Below are 16,453 nucleotides of genomic sequence, written 5' to 3' on the forward strand. Positions count from 1 at the left end.
ATGCACTCTAAAGGGAGGGATGAACAGTGGCTCTTTTAATTTACTGAACTGTGGGAACAGAATGAAAGAAAATGTGTGTTATAGAGTAATCTGCAATCTTTCTGAAGAATTAGCCTGTGTTAAAATGCAAACAAGAGAGATATCCACTTAGGTCAAAATTGAGCAACAAGAATTAAATTTACCTTTCTGCCTGTACAACTACAAAACAAAAAACAAACAGAAAAAGAAATATTTGAAACAACACCTTTCAAGACACTGCCTATCAAACAGCAGTCCCTGAAAGGAAACACAAGAGGTGAGCCTTGCAACTGCTTCCACCTAGAGCCGTCACAGAGTTTAAGGGATATTTCCCATGGAGTGAACCTATGCGGAGCCAAAGAATTGATCTTTGGCTCTTAAAATGCAACAAAGAAAAAAATAATTTCAGAAATAAATAAATAGACCATCAAAAAGCCGTGGATCAGCTTCAAAATGGCCTAACGTGTGTATCTGGAATCCTCAAGAAAGAGGGGACAGAAAAATTACTTGAATTAATACTGCCCAAAATTTCCAAATTTGATGAAAAGTGTAAGTCCACTTATTCAAAAAGATCAATGAACCTCAAGCAAAAGAAATATAAAGAAATCACATCAAGAATATTTTAAACAAATTGCTCAGAATGAAAATACAAAACTTCTACAGGCAAAGAAAAAAAAACCCACATTACATACAGAAGAGTAAAGATAAAATGACAACAGACTTATCATCAGAAAAAATACAAGAAGACAGTGAAGCAATATATTTAAAATACTGAAAGAAAAGCACTGTCAATCTAAAATTATTTGGCCAGCAAAAATAACTTTTAAAAGCAAATGTAAAATAAAGTCTTTCTCAGATATACAAAAGCTGGGGGAAAATAAAAAGAAAAAAAAAATCATCCCTAGCCATCCCAAACTACAAGAAATACTAAAAGAAGATCTGTAGGCATGAAAAATAATAACAGGTGGGAATCTATATGTATACCAAATAATGAAATGTAAATCTATAATATGTTCTTTTATTTAAATATCTTAAATAAATAGCTGTTTAAACAAAACTTTAAAAAGGAAACCTCAGCCAGGAGCAGTGGCTCACGCCTGTAATCCTAGAACTTTGGGAGGCTGAGTGGGGTGGATCGCCTGACCTCAGGAGTTCAAGACCAGCCAGGGCATCATGGAGAAACCCTGTCTCTACTAAAATACAAAAAATTAGCTGAGCACGGCAGCATGCACCTGTAGTCCCAGCTACTCGGGAGGCTGAGGCAGGATAATTGCTTGAACCCCAGAGGTGGAGGTTGCCGTGAGCCGAAATTGCACCACTGTACTCCAGCCTGGTGACAGAGCAAGACTCCATCTCCAAAACTAATAATAATAAATTAATTAATTAATTAATTAAACCTGAACAAAATACTAGCAAACCAATTCAAAATCTAGCAACATATTAAAAGGATTATACCTCATGACCAAGTGAACTTTATTACATGAATGCAAGTTTTTTCCAAAAAAAAAAAAAAATGCAAGTTTTTTCCAAATACAAATGTATGTACTATATTAACAAGATAAAGGGGAAAAAGAAACACACGATCCTCTCAATAGATGCAGAAAGAACATTTGATAATATTCAACAACCTTTCCTGTAACAACACTCACAAATAGGATTAGGAGGGAACTTTTTCAACCTAATGAAGCACATGTATGAAAAACCCATGAAAACATCATACTTTATGGTGAAACACTAAGAGCTTTCCTTTAAGATCAGGACTAAAAGGCTAGTCTCTTAGGATGTCTACTCTTGCCACTTCTGTTCAATGCTGTACTAGAATTTCCAGCATGGGCAATTAGGCAAGACAAAGAAAAAAAAAAGATTCCACATATACAGATTGAAAAAAATAAAATTATCACTATTTGCAAGGGACGTAATCTTTTCTATAGAAAACCTTAAAGGATCCACACATAGCCCCTTCACTCACACACACACACACACACACACACACACACAAAATCTATTAGAGAGAGAAAACAAGTTGAGCAAAGTTGCAAGATAAACAAATATATGAAAACCAATTTCTATATACTAGCAATAAATAATCTAAAATTAAAATTAAGAAAAGCATCATTTTAAAATAACACCCAAAATAATAAAATTGTTATGACTAAATGCAGCCAAAAAAAAGTGTATGACTTGTACACTGAAAACTGCTAAACATGTTGAAAGAAATCAAAGAAAACCTAATAATATGGAGAGGCATACTATTTTCATGGACAGAAAGACATATTACTATTAAAATTGCAATACTCTCAATTTGATCTACAGATTCAGTATATAATCCCTATCAAAATTCCAAATGTGATTTTTGCAGAGGTGGAGAAATCAATTCTAAAATTCATTTTGAAACACTAGGTATCTTGAATATCCAAAACTGTCTTGAAAAAAATAACAGAGTTGGAGAACTCAGATTTCCCAATTTTGAAACATACTCCAAAGCTAAAATAATTAGGATGGTGTGGTACTGGCATAAGGATAGACACATAGATTAATGAAATAGAATTGAGAGCCCAGAAATAAACCCAAACATATATGGCAAACTGATTTTTGACAAGAATGGCACTAGACATATTGACATGCAAAAGAATGAATTGGACCCTAAATCACACCAGATGCACAAGTTATCTCAAAATAAATTAAAGACCTAAATATGAGCTAAACTCTTAGAAAGAAACAGGTATAAAACTGTGTGACCTTAGATTAGGCAATAGCTTCTTACATATAACACAACATGCACACACAAGCAAACAAAAAAGAGATAGATTTCATCAAAGCTAAAAACTTTTTCACTTCAAAGACACCATTAATAAAGGGAAAAGACAATCCACAGAATGGGAGAAAGCAATTGTAAACCATATAGCTGATAAGAGTCTAGTATCCAGAATATATAAAGAATTCTTACAACATAATGTTTGTTTAAAAAACAAAAACTCAATTAAATATGGACAACAGATTTGAATAACCATTTATTCAAAGAAGATATACAAATAGCCAAAACACATAAAAACATGCGCAGCATCATTCGTGATTAGGGAATTGCAAATCAAAATCATAATGAGATATGATTTCATACCCACTAAGATGTCTTTAACAATTATTTTAATGAAAATAAAAAGTGTTGGCCAGGCATAGTGGCTCAAACCTGTAATGCCAGCACTTTGGGAGACTAAGTCAGGTGGATCACTTGAGGTCAAGAGTTCGAGGCCAGCCTGGCCAACATGGCGAAGCCCCATCTCTACTAAAAATACAAAAATTAGCCGGGCATGGGCTGAGCTGGGCACAGTAGTCCCAGCTCAGGAGGCTGAGGCAGGAGAATTGCTTGAACCCGGGAGGTGGAGGTGGCAGGGAGCCGAGATAGGACCACTGCACTTCAGCCTGGTGACAGAGCAAGACTCCATCTCAAATAAATAAATAAATAAATAAAAGTGTTGGTTGAGTGCGTGGAGAAATTGGAAACAGTTTGGCAGTTCCTCCAAAGATAAACATAGAATTATTTTATTGCCCAGCAATTATTGATCTGTTCTGTGAAAAGCTGTGATTATTTAACTCAAAAGTCTTTTCCATATTGATATTATTATAGGAAAATTAGATCAGTTATTATATGCCATACTCCCAGACTACAGTAAGTGGTCAATGTATATTTCCCCTGTGATGAACATGCTTAGACAAAAGTGAACTCTGATAGGGGATAGATGAGTTAGGCAGAGGAGTTGCTCAACTGTGGATTGTCATCCTGGTCAAACTTATAGGGCAGGTGGTCCTAGGTGTAGGACTGAGGAAAGGAGAATAAGTCACTGGAAACTGGAGAACGAGTAACTGAAAAATAATGAGTAACTTTTTTTAAGGAGAAAAAAAAAAAAAAGACAGTTTGAAGTTAGAAATCTGTATCATGTAACTGGATTTTAGTTTATTTATCTATATTGTGGTAGCAATTTTTCTATCTGCCTCATAATATTGGTGAAGAGGAAAGGTGGTAAAATTTTTAATGTATACACAGAAAAGTGGAAGAAGAGCAGGCGTGGGGTTGAGTTTCTCCTCCTCACATGTTACCCCTGCCTGTTGATGTTTTAACTCAGGCTCATCTCCCACGGATGTTTGCCAGAAATCTAAGGAGAGCTTTCTACATTGTATACGGTAGAGAAATTTGGAGCCATGGTCCAAGCTTCCAGTGCAGAGAATTAGAAATGGATGTCTTTCCAATCATCTGTGGGCAGCAGTCACACAGAGAAATCAAGAGCACAGAGGTGTGGGAGGCTTGCGTGTGGCCCAAACACCAGGTGAGAAGGGAAGAGGTCTTCAGATGTTTGAGGTCTTTTGTTCACAGATTTACTTCATTTCCAGGACTTCCGAGTTGATGATTGCTTCCACAGCGCCTCCTTACCCACCTTAGACATCCTGTTTCTTTTATTCTGCCTCCTAATATTTCCTTTCCACCGTCCCACTCATTTATTGTCCCTTATAAAACAGTATTTAGTAGTATTTCCTATTTGCCTGGTGGCGCGTCCATGAGTTTGAGAAGGGGCAGTGTGTGCCTGTGGGCAGAGGGGAGAAAGTCAGCTCTGGAGCTGCAGGGGGCAGGTCGGCGGGTTTGCCTGAGAGGACCGCACCAAAAAGAGATGAGGAGTGCAGGGGAAGGCATGTGCAGGCCTATCCTTCATCTTGATGTTCAAGCAAATAATGTAATCTTAGCTCCCTAGTAACAAAGAAAATCTCCAAGGGTCTTTACACTGTTTGGCTTCTCTCCCTCTCCTCCTTTCTTCACCTCTTCCTTCCCTGCCCACAGTGCTGGTCTCCCCCTACAATTCTCTCCTATTTCCACACTAGGTCCCTCCCCCTTTACCTGACCCTTTTACGTTTTCATCTCCCAGGGTTGCATCATCACCCTGCAGTTTCCCCTGGAATGTTGACACCATAGATCACTCACTGGCTTAACAGCCCCCACAGGCAATTTTTGTTTGTTTATTAAAACTGAACATTACTTTTAAAATAAAAAAAAATTGCTAACAGTGGATTATGTATGTGAAAGCTACCAATGCAAAATAGTGACTCCCCACTTTAGTAGGGACAGAAGGTCTCCCCATCACCCCTATCAAGATCCCTATTCTCTTCTTATAAAAAGCTCATATCTACATCTGCATGGCTTGCCTAGTCCTTGTTGGCCTGTGAGCTTGTAGCTCCTGGTCCAGATCCTCATTATGTTGGAAAAGTTGGGGACCCAGGGCCCATGTAGCCAGATCTTGGCCCAAGGGGACTCTTACTGGCAGCAGAGAACTTAGTCAAGCCCCAAGAGCATGGACTGTAAGTCAGGAGGCCTGGTCTCCAAAGTTACACCTTGTTTGAAATGTGTAAAGGGCAATTCATATGACCTTTGTTAGCTGGGCAATGAGGAGGGGTCACCTGAGGCTTTCAAGAAGGGCTCCTCCAAACCCTAGGGTGCCACCATTTCTGCCGTAGTGCTTAAATGAAGCATGTAAGGAAAAGAACGAAGGAGAGCAGAGGTCAGCAATGCAGGATGTGGTAAAAAAATAAATAAATAAAGATTTTATTGTAAGAACAATAAGAGCCACTGGAATGTGTTAGGCAGAGAGTAATGTGATCCAATTTCCAGTTTTAAGAGCCTAGTGGGTTATAAGGAAACACAGGTCCAAAAACAAACAAACAAACAAAAAGGAGACTAGTCAGGGAGCTGATGTGGTCGTCCAGGAGAGAGCACTGGACTGTGGGTCAGAAGACTGTATTGGGGTGTCAGGTGGTGGCCTGGACAAGGTGTTTGCAGAAAAGTTGATGATAAATGGAAAAGACGAAATCAACAGAATATACCAATAGATTAGATGTTGGGAAGAACAAAGAATAATCAATAAGGACACGTGGATATGTGTTCCAAGCACCAGGGTTGAGAGTGCTGCATTTAACAGAGTTTAGAAGAGATCACAGATTTGTGAAACCATGTTGAGTCTGGGGACCAATGCATAGCCCAATATTGCTGAAATAGACCATACAAGGGATTGGGAAATGGAGCAGAAAATGCAGGAAGAGATAGCTTATAGAAGGTATTGTACACCTGGATTTTATCATGAAAGTGTCTTGACACCCCCCATACCTTCTTTTTCTTATAGAAATTTTGACATGACATTTAGAACGTTCTCTCTGGCAATGGTGGTTTAAATTATAGGCAAAAAAGCTAAAGGGAGGAAGACAAATGAAGAGGCTGGGAGCAAGTCAGAGGATGACTAAATCCTACCCGCTAGCTACTTCTCTGAAATAAAATTATCCATTCCCTGACATCAGCATTCTTTCTGCCAATTCTCTTCATTTTGAATGCAAATTCCAAAGCGTGCTTTCAGCTAGGGATAATTATCTAATTATCTATTATCCAGGGTGTATCGTTTGTTTCATTTTTCCCTCTTCCTCCCCCTTTATTCAGTGTGTGGCTTTTGGCGGGCTTGAGAAAGATATGACTCAATTGCCTGTCAGCACAGCTTGGGTGAGGAGAGAACATCATGCAAAAGGAATCGAGCTTGTCTGGGGAGCAGTATGGTAATTGATTACTAATTACTGAAACATTATGTCTGAAGGAGGCAAGGCACAAGCCTATTTTCAAAGGCTCCAGGTAATTAGCAAACATGTTTAAGACACTCACGATGGCTCCAGGGGAGAAACATCTAAGAAGGAGGCTTCTTCTCCTCCTCGTAAGGTCCATTTATGGCTTTACTGTGATGAGCTTCACACTCCCAAGCATGAAGGAGGGAATTGGGGTTGGGACCAAGGGCTTCCTTCAACATTGCTATCCAACGGCAGGTATTCCAGCGTCAGCCCCTAGGGTTATCTAATGTCAGGGGTAAGAAAAAAGCAGCAAAGAAAGGAAGTAACTGAGCTCTTCACTTGCAAAAAAATGTTGAGGGTAATCTTTCAAAAACACAAGCCTAATCATGCCACTCCTCTGCCTGAAAGTCTCCAGTGACTTCCCTTTGTCTGAAAAGTTCTAGATTCTCAGTGCTGCTTACATGGCCCTCAGCCTCTTGTCTGATTGCTCCTGAAGAAAGACTGGCTGAGGATGGTGTGTAGGCCCTCTGGCTTGCAGTGCTCCCTGAGGACCATTCTTTCTCCCAAACCTGAATGTGTGCATCAGCTGTTTCTTATGACAAGCACTGTCTCCTCTTTTGCTGTCAATTCTTCCTCACCCTCTTTGTAGTTCAAATGTCCCTCTGCCAGCAAGGTTTCCCTATAACCTAATTGTTGTGAACTTCAGCCCCGTCTTTTTTTAATGAACTCTATTTGTTTAGAACAGTTTTAGATGCAAAGAAAAAATGCAAAGATGGTACACAGTGTCCTTGTATTTTCCATATTCAATTTTTTCTATTATTAACACTTTACCTTTGTATGGCTTGTATGTTACAATTAATGAATCCATGGTGATATATGTTTATGAACTGAAGTCTACAGATTTTCTTAGTTTTTGCCAGATGTCATTTTTCTGTTCCAAGATCCCATCCAGGATACCTGTTACGTTAGACATTATGCCTGTTTTTAGGTCCCTTGTGGCTATGACAGCTTTTCAGAGGTTCCTTGTTTTTGATGACCTCGACAGTTTCAAGGGATCAGGTGTATATTGTATAATTCTCCTCTGTTGGAATTTGTCTGATGTTCTTCTCATGATTAGAATGGGGTAATGAGCTTGTCAGAGGAAGACCACACAGGTAAAGTACCATTTGCACCACATCACATCAAGGGTACATACTATCAATAGAATGCATGACTGTTAATGTTGACCTTGGTCACGTGGCTAATGCAGTGGGTTTTGTTTGTTCGTTTTAGTAGAGGCAGGGTCTTGCTATGTTGCCCAGGCTGGTTTCAAACTCTTGCACTCAAGCAATCCTCCTGCCTCAGCCTCCTTAGTTACTGGAATTACAGGCATGAGCCACTGTGCCAAGCTCCTAATGTAGTGTTTATCAGATTTCGCCACTGCAAAGTTTCTCTTTTTCCCCTCTTTCCATGCTGTGCTCTTCAAAAGGAAATTATTATGCACAGGGCACACTTAGGAGTGGAGTGTTCTGCTTCATCTCCTTGAATGCAGAGTAACTACGTAAATTATTTGGGACTTTCCTGGATGGAAGTTTATTTCTTCTCTCTACTCATTTATTTATGCACTTATTTATTTATATCAGTATATCAATACTGATATATATATTTATTTTATTCATTGACTTATAGTCCAATACTGCTTTATTTATTTTATCGCTCAAATTATTCCAGCATTGGCACCTGGAAGTTTTTCATTTTTTGAATTTTCATTTTTTGAATTTCTGTTCTCATTTTTATTATTTATTTTGTTCTCCTTAATTTAGATTTAATTTGCTATTCTTTTACTAGTTTCCTAAGATGAAAGCCTATATTACTGATTTTAGATATTTCTTCTTCTACAGCATAATGCTATAAGTTTACCTCTAAACAATACTTTGCTGCATCCAACACACTAAAACAAATTGTACTTTTATGTCACAATATTTTATTGGTGATTCTGTCTATGTCTCTGCTGTTTTTTCGGGTTCTGCCTCAGATTTTAACAAGCTTTCTAGTGCGTACAAATATAGGATTGCTTTGTCTTTTTCAGGAATTTACCCCTTTATCATTATGTAAGCCATTATATATCCCTGATAATTTTTCTTTTTCTTAGGTCCTTTTTGTCCAAAATTAAAATATCTATTCCAGTTTTCTTTTGGCTAGAATTAGTACGTATATCTTTTCCATTTCTTTTCTTTTAACCTGAGAAATATTTAAAATGGATTTCTTGTAGACAACGCACCGTTTGATTTTGTGGGGTTTTTTTTTTAATTTTATTCACTCTGAAAATCTCTGTATTTTACTTGGTGTGTTTAGATCATTCACATTTAAGGTGATTATTGAAATTTTGATAATATCCTAAGTGCCGAGATTACAGACCTGAGCCATCAAGCCTGGTCCTGCCTTCTCTGATTTTCATTGAGAATTTTATATGATTCCATTTTCTTTTGTATCTTAACATATCAGTTAGATTTTTAAAAAGGTTTTTGTTGTTGTCATAGAGTTTGCAATATACATTTAAAACTAATATAAGTCTGTTAACTAACTTTAAAAACAATATACTGCTTCATGTGCAGTGAAGATAGAATTCTAGAATTTTGTTTTTGTTTCTGTTTTCTTGTTTGACTTTAAATATTTCACTCTACTTTGTCTGGCCTGCATGGTCTGATGAGATGCCCCCTGTAATTCTTATCCTTTTTCCTCTTTTGGTAAGGTTTCCCCCACCAACCCCTGGCTTCTTTCAATTTGTTTAATGTTTTGTTTTATGCAATTTGAATATGAGGTTTCCAATATTTAGGGTGTTTTTGTTTGCTTTTCTTTTTGGTATTTTGTAAGCTTCTTGTATCTCTGATTTTGTTTATGTCATTGATTTTGAAAAATTCTCAGGCATTTTTACTTTAAATACTTCTTGCATTCCATTCCATCTTTCTATACCTCCTGATGTTCCCATTAATTGTGCATTCTGCTTTTATTTTACTTTTTATGAGTACTCTATTCTGTCTTTCCTTTTTATGCTTACATTTCTGTTTGGGAAATTCCTATTGACATATATTATATGAGTATTAATATTGGAGAATTTGGGAATTAATACTTGAGAGTATTAATTCTTTTGTTGGCCTCATCCAGTCTACTGAAGAACCCTTCAAAGGCATTCTTTATTTCTGTTACATTGTTTTAATTTCTAGGATTTTCTATTTTTGTTTGTTTATTTGTGTTTGTTTATGGAAACAGAATTTCACTCTGTCACCCAGGCTGGAGTACAGGGGTGTGATCTCAGTTCACTGCAACCTCCACCTCCTGGGCTCAAGTGATCCTCCTGCCTCAGCCTCCTGAGTAGCTGGGACTACAGGTGCAAGCCACCACACCTGGATAATTTTTGTATTTTTTGTAGAGACAGGGTTTTGCAATGTTTCCCAGGCTGGTCCTGAACACTTGGGCTCAAGTGATCTGCCTGTCTTGGCCTCCCAAAGTGCTGGGATTACAGGCATGACCTTAGGATATTCTTTCAATTCTTTCTTGGAGCTTCCATGTTTCTCCTTACACACCCAATCTGTTCTTGCATGTTGTTGATTATTTCCAGTAGAACCCTTAACATATTCATCATAGTTGTTTTAAATTCCTTGTTTCATAATTCAATATCTGCATCATATCTGATTCTGGTTCTGATGCCTGCCTTGTTTCTTCAGACTTTGAGGCTTTTCTTTGCCATTTAGCATGCCTTGTAATCTTTTATTGAAAGCCAGACATGATTTATTAGCTAATAAGATCCGGAGTTGATAGGTCTGCCTTACTCAGCTTGGGCTATTATAACAGAATTTCATAGACTGGGTGGCTTAAACAACAGGCATTTATTTCTCAGGGTTCTGGAGCCTGGTAAGTCCAAGATCATGACAGCATCAGTTACAGTGTGTGGTGAGGGCTCCCTTCCTGGTTTGAAGATGGCCATCTTCTCTTCATGTCTTCACATAATGAAGAGAGAGATCATCTGTCTTGTGCCTCTTCTTATAATGAAACTATTCTCATTCATATAAGGGCTCTACCCCCCTGAACTAATCACCTCCCAAATGCCCCATGTCCTTACACCACCATGTTGGGGATTAGACTTTAACATGTGAATTTGGGGGTGGAGGGAGACACAAGCATTCGACCCATAGTAAGGTCTTTGGTGTGAGATTTTATGTATACCAGGCTAGATATTAGGCTGTTACTATTGAGTTTCCCTTAGATTTTTCCTCAGGAAAAGTCTGAATTTCAACTCCTTCAGCTGAAATCCATTGTTGTTATACTGGGGCCTTCTTGATGTGGTGTGAAGGGAAGGAAATATTCTATAATATTGTGATTAATTTCCAATCTTTAATCTGCTCCTGGGCTATAATGTTCTCCCACCCCCACACTCTCTCATGCCGTCAGTTGATACAGAAAAGCTAGAAGAGGCTGGAGCAAATCCCTTGAGTACTTCTGATGGAAGATTTTATTAGAATATAGAATCATTGGATAAAAAATGAGTTTTCACTTAGAAACAGTCTACCCAAGACAGGACTCCTGTCTACAGAATTCCTGGAAGATGATTACCCAACTTTTCTTGATTATGACTAGCAACTAGGAGCTAGCAATTTTGAAAGATAAGGGATTTCTTTTCTTTTCTTTTCTTTTCTTTTTGAAATGATATTATATTAAGTAAAAATATCCCCTCTGGTATGCTTTCCTTTTGAGTCTGCATCCTTGGGAAGCTCAAAATATTTCACTCACCTGTAATCACAATCGTGATAAGTCTTCATGAAATCATCTGTGTGCACACCACTGAATTTCCTTTTCATGGGTAAACAGGCCCACATCTCTCAGGATGTTATAGTAGGATACAATTTTCAGACACCTTGTGTCTGAAATTCAATGTTTCAGGATTTCAACGTTTGCATTTTGCGGGGACATTGAGACCATAGCATCTCACATGCACGGTCTCACATGCGTCCTCTTGAGGCATCTTATGCATTTATCTGCCCCTCTATTATTTATAAGTGGTGCCTAGAAGCAAGTGTAATATGATCTACAGGTACTATAACTTGTTTGCTTCTATTTTAATGATACCATGTTACACTAATAATGAACTGTGTAGCTAACAGAACACAATCATGCTTAATGTCTCACCAAACACCAGAGAATCCCTTCCTATAGATGTGGAAACAAAACAAAGACTTGTAGAAGTTAAGAGATTTGTTCACTATCTCACAGATAATCCAGGATTCGAACACAAGCATACCAGCTATCATTGACTTCATTGCTCAGTTAAGGGTAGGTTGAGTTGACAGGTCACCAATAGCTTGGGTCCACTAACTCTCTCAGCCTTTTTTCCACAAAATGATGTGAAAAAGTGTTGAATGATGCCAAAAAGTGTTGTTCTTTATGAAATTATCTATTTATTTTTAATATTAATACAGTTATATAAAATTTAGAAATATGGAATGTTTAGTGTAAGAAGACTTAGAGATTACGTTAAACATATAACACATTTATGAATAAGCAACTGGCAAACTAGTCAAACATCACATAGTTAATCTATGGGCAAAAATGATATAATTGAGGTCTCTGAAGACATATTAATTGTCTTCATGCCATAGCATGAGCAGACAGGTAGGCAGCCTTTACGTTCTTTTTAGATGGGTTCCTCATCACTGACAATCTTATCAAAAAATCTGGATTTATCTTACTGCATCCCACTTAATAAAATCATTAAACTCAACTTTGTCTTTGTATAATCACTGTAAATCCATTTGTGGTGACAGGATGGACACTCAGACTGTTGGGACATGGGACAAGAAACAAGCACGTCCGTTTGTGTAAAGGCCAATGCTTCCATTAATACATGCTCGGTGCCATCAGAAGTGGCAGCTGCTACTGTGGATTTCAGTTGCTATTTCTCTGAGGACCCTATGGAAGACTGTAAAGAGTGCCTGAGGACTGGAAAATGTGCCCACTCTTTTAGCCCTGGGAACAAACTAACTCAATATGGCAATTTAGAAACACAGTGTGGCAATTCAGGAATAAAAATCACTAAAATTGATTTTTCTCTTTGGCCTCATTTAACTGATCACAGCTTGACAGAACTTAATAGCTTTTTGCAAAATAATTTTCATTACTATATTATGTAACACTGAAAAATTGTTAGTTCTTTCATAAATTATCTGATTTTAAAAAGTAACATACATGATCAAACAAGAAATTTTGAGAAGTGGTCATGGCTAGTATAACCTCTTCCACTTTGAAAGCGCTCACTATTACTGTTTGTATCTGTTACTTGGTACCTCACAAAATGAGAGGGTGCAATCTTTTATTACAGTGAGACATTTATAAAATTATTTATGCATTTTTTTCAAAATATACCTTAATAAATAACAAAATGTTACTAAATTGTAGGTTATGTTCTTTGTCCTTAATGCAATCGAGTAGAAATGAAAGTAAGAGCAAAATACCACCATCAAAAATAAAAACATGGAACTGATGAAAGAAAACTATTAAAAAGTATTGAAATCAAAAAGGACCTCAACTCTGAAATTAAGATTATTTTATAATAAAAACAAGGAAAAAACTTTATATTAAAACTATACTACAAGGCTACAGTAACCAAAACAGCATGGTACTGGTACCAAAACAGAGATATAGACCAATGGAACAGAACGGAGCCTTCAGAAATAATGCCACACATCTACAACCATCTGATATTTGACAAACCTGAGAAAAACAAGAAATGGGGAAAGGATTCCCTATTTAATAAATGGTGCTGGGAGAATTGGCTAGCCATAAGTAGAAAGCTGAAACTGGATCCTTTCCTTACTCCTTATACGAAGATTAATTCAAGATGGATTAGAGACTTAAATGTTAGACCTAATACCATAAAAACCCTAGAAGAAAATCTAGGTAGTACCATTCAGGACATAGGCACGGGCAAGGACTTCATGTCTAAAACACCAAAAGCAACGGCAGCAAAAGCCAAAATTGACAAATGGGATCTCATTAAACTAAAGAGCTTCTGCACAGCAAAAGAAACTACCATCAGAGTGAACAGGCAACCTACAGAATGGGAGAAAATTTTTGCAATCTACTCATCTGACAAAGGGCTCATTTCCAGAATCTACAAAGAACTCAAACAAATATACAAGAAAAAAACAAACAACCCCATCCAAAAGTGGGGAAAGGATATGAACAGACATTTCTCAAAAGAAGACATTCATACAGCCAACAGACACATGAAAAAATGCTCATCATCACTGGCCATCAGAGAAATGCAAATCAAAACCACAATGAGATACCATCTCACACCAGTTAGAATGGCAATCATTAAAAAACCAGGAAACAACAGGTGTTGGAGAGGATGTGGAGAAATAGGAACACTTTTACACTGTTGGTGGGATTGTAAACTAGTTCAACCATTATGGAAAACAGTATGGCGATTCCTCAAGGACCTAGAACTAGATGTACCATATGACCCAGCCATCCCACTACTGGGTATATACCCAAAGGATTATAAATTATGCTACTACAAAGACACATGCACACGTATGTTTATTGCGGCACTATTCACAATAGCAAAGACTTGGAATCAACCCAAATGTCCATCAGTGACAGACTGGATTAAGAAAATGTGGCACATATACACCATGGAATACTATGCAGCCATAAAAAAGGATGAGTTTGCGTCCTTTGTAGAGATATGGATGCAGCTGGAAACCATCATTCTTAGCAAATTATCACAAGAAGAGAAAACCAAACACCGCATGTTCTCACTCATAGGTGGGAACTGAACAATGAGCTCACTTGGACTCGGGAAGGGGAACATCACACACTGGGGCCTATCATGGGGAGGGGGGAGGGGGGAGGGATTGCATTGGGGAGTTATACCTGATATAAATGATGAATTGATGGGTGCTGACGAGTTGATGGGTGCAGCACACCAACATGGCACATGTATACATATGTAACCTGCATGTTATGCACATGTACCCTAGAACTTAAAGTATAATAAAAAAAAAAAAAAAAAAAAAAAAAAAACCCATTGGATGTTTCCAATCTTTAACCTTTAAAAAATTTTATGTTGCCCCGCGTGTGTGCGCCTAATCTCAGCTGGTCCACCCGAGACCCCCTGAGCACCAACCCGACTACCGCAAGGCCCCTTATTGGCTCCGACAAGATGAAAGAAACAATCATGAACCAGGAAAAACTCGCCAAACTGCAGGCACAGGTGCGCATTGGTGGGAAAGGAACTGCTCGCAGAAAGAAGAAGGTAGTTCATAGAACAGCCACAGCAGATGATAAAAAAACTTCAGTTCTCCTCAAAGAAGTTAGGGGTAAACAATATCTCCGATATTGAAGAGGTGAATATGTTTACAAACCAAGGAACAGTGATCCACTTTAACAACCCTAAAGTTCAGGTATCTCTGGCAGCGAACACTTTCACCATTACAGGCCATGCTGAGACGAAGCAGCTGACAGAAATGCTACCCAGCATCTTAAACCAGCGTGGCGCAGATAGTCTGACTAGTTTAAGGAGACTGACCGAAGCTCTGCCCAAACAATCTGTGGATGGAAAAGCACCACTTGCTACTGGAGAGGATGATGATGATGAAGTTCCAGATCTTGTGGAGAATTTTGATGAGGCTTCCAAGAATGAGGCAAACTGAATTGAGTCAACTTCTGAAGATAAAACTTGAAGAAGTTACCGGGAGCTGCTATTTTATATTATGACTGCTTTTTAAGAAATTTTTGTTTATGGATCTGACAAAATCTAGATCTCTAATATTTTTAAGCCCAAGCCCCTTGGACACTGCAGCTCTTTTCAGTTTTTGCTTATACACAGTTCATTCTTTGCAGCTAATTAAGCCGAAGCAGCCTGGGAATCAAGTTTGAAACAAAGGTTAATAAAGTTCTTTGCCTAGTAAAAAAAAAAAAATTATGTTAAATAAAAAATATTGAGAATAAATGAAGTAAGCATCTTTTCTGGTAATAAAAAAGCATTCAATTTAACAAGTGAGATTGAAAAATAAAATGAAAAAAACAGAATAAAACAAAATTTAAAAAACAAAAAAGTGAGATTGAAATTGCTAAGAAATAGCAACAAGAAATTGAAACTTATTAACATAAAGAATCTATAGATAAAATAAAATTTTAGTTTTGTAAGACAAAAAAATTTAAAACATAAAAATTCTGAAAAATAAAATTAAATATATGTATCTATATCTGCAATCATGAAAAAGAAAATTTATGAGAAACTCAGGAGAAAATAAAGAATTGAAAGCAATATCCCAAGCAATTTTATATCAAAAGCTGAAAAGCTACATAACCAGTTGATGATACCTTTTGAAAATATAAATATACGAAATTGAGTAACAAAATAGGGTATGATCGGCAGACGTGTGAGGAGAGAAAGAAGAAAAGGAAAAGAAGGAAGGAGAAGAGTGGAAAACGAGGAGGAGAGAGCAGAGAAGTGAGAAGAGAAGAGAAAAATTATTTGGTCACTTTAATACATGACTATGAAAACAAAAATACTAAGAAACTCTCACAGTAGTGCTCATAATAGAATTCGGTGTGGTAGATAGAAACAATATAAACTAAGAAAGTCAAAAATTTTAAAACCAGTTATAACAAGCTTGAATATTTTTAAAACCAGTAATAGCAAGCTTGAATAAGCATCTCCATATACTTACACAAAAATGCATTTTCCTTATATATTATTACCTGATAAATACAAGCTGAACAACATATAATCACATTTGTGTTGAGGAAAGTAGCATAGAGAGGAATACGTTTATTTTCTGTGTGTTTATATATGTATTAATGT

The 16,453-nt window shown here is 37.3% G+C and overlaps 1 pseudogene; it reads left to right on the forward strand.

Moving 5' to 3' along the window:
• The first annotated feature begins 14,791 nt into the window (after nt 1-14,791).
• LOC111552290 lies at nt 14,792-15,565 on the forward strand (annotated as a pseudogene).
• The last annotated feature ends 888 nt before the right edge of the window (nt 15,566-16,453 follow it).

The sequence above is a fragment of the Piliocolobus tephrosceles genome, chromosome 8 (assembly GCF_002776525.5).
Source record: "Piliocolobus tephrosceles isolate RC106 chromosome 8, ASM277652v3, whole genome shotgun sequence".
NCBI lineage: Eukaryota > Metazoa > Chordata > Mammalia > Primates > Cercopithecidae > Piliocolobus > Piliocolobus tephrosceles.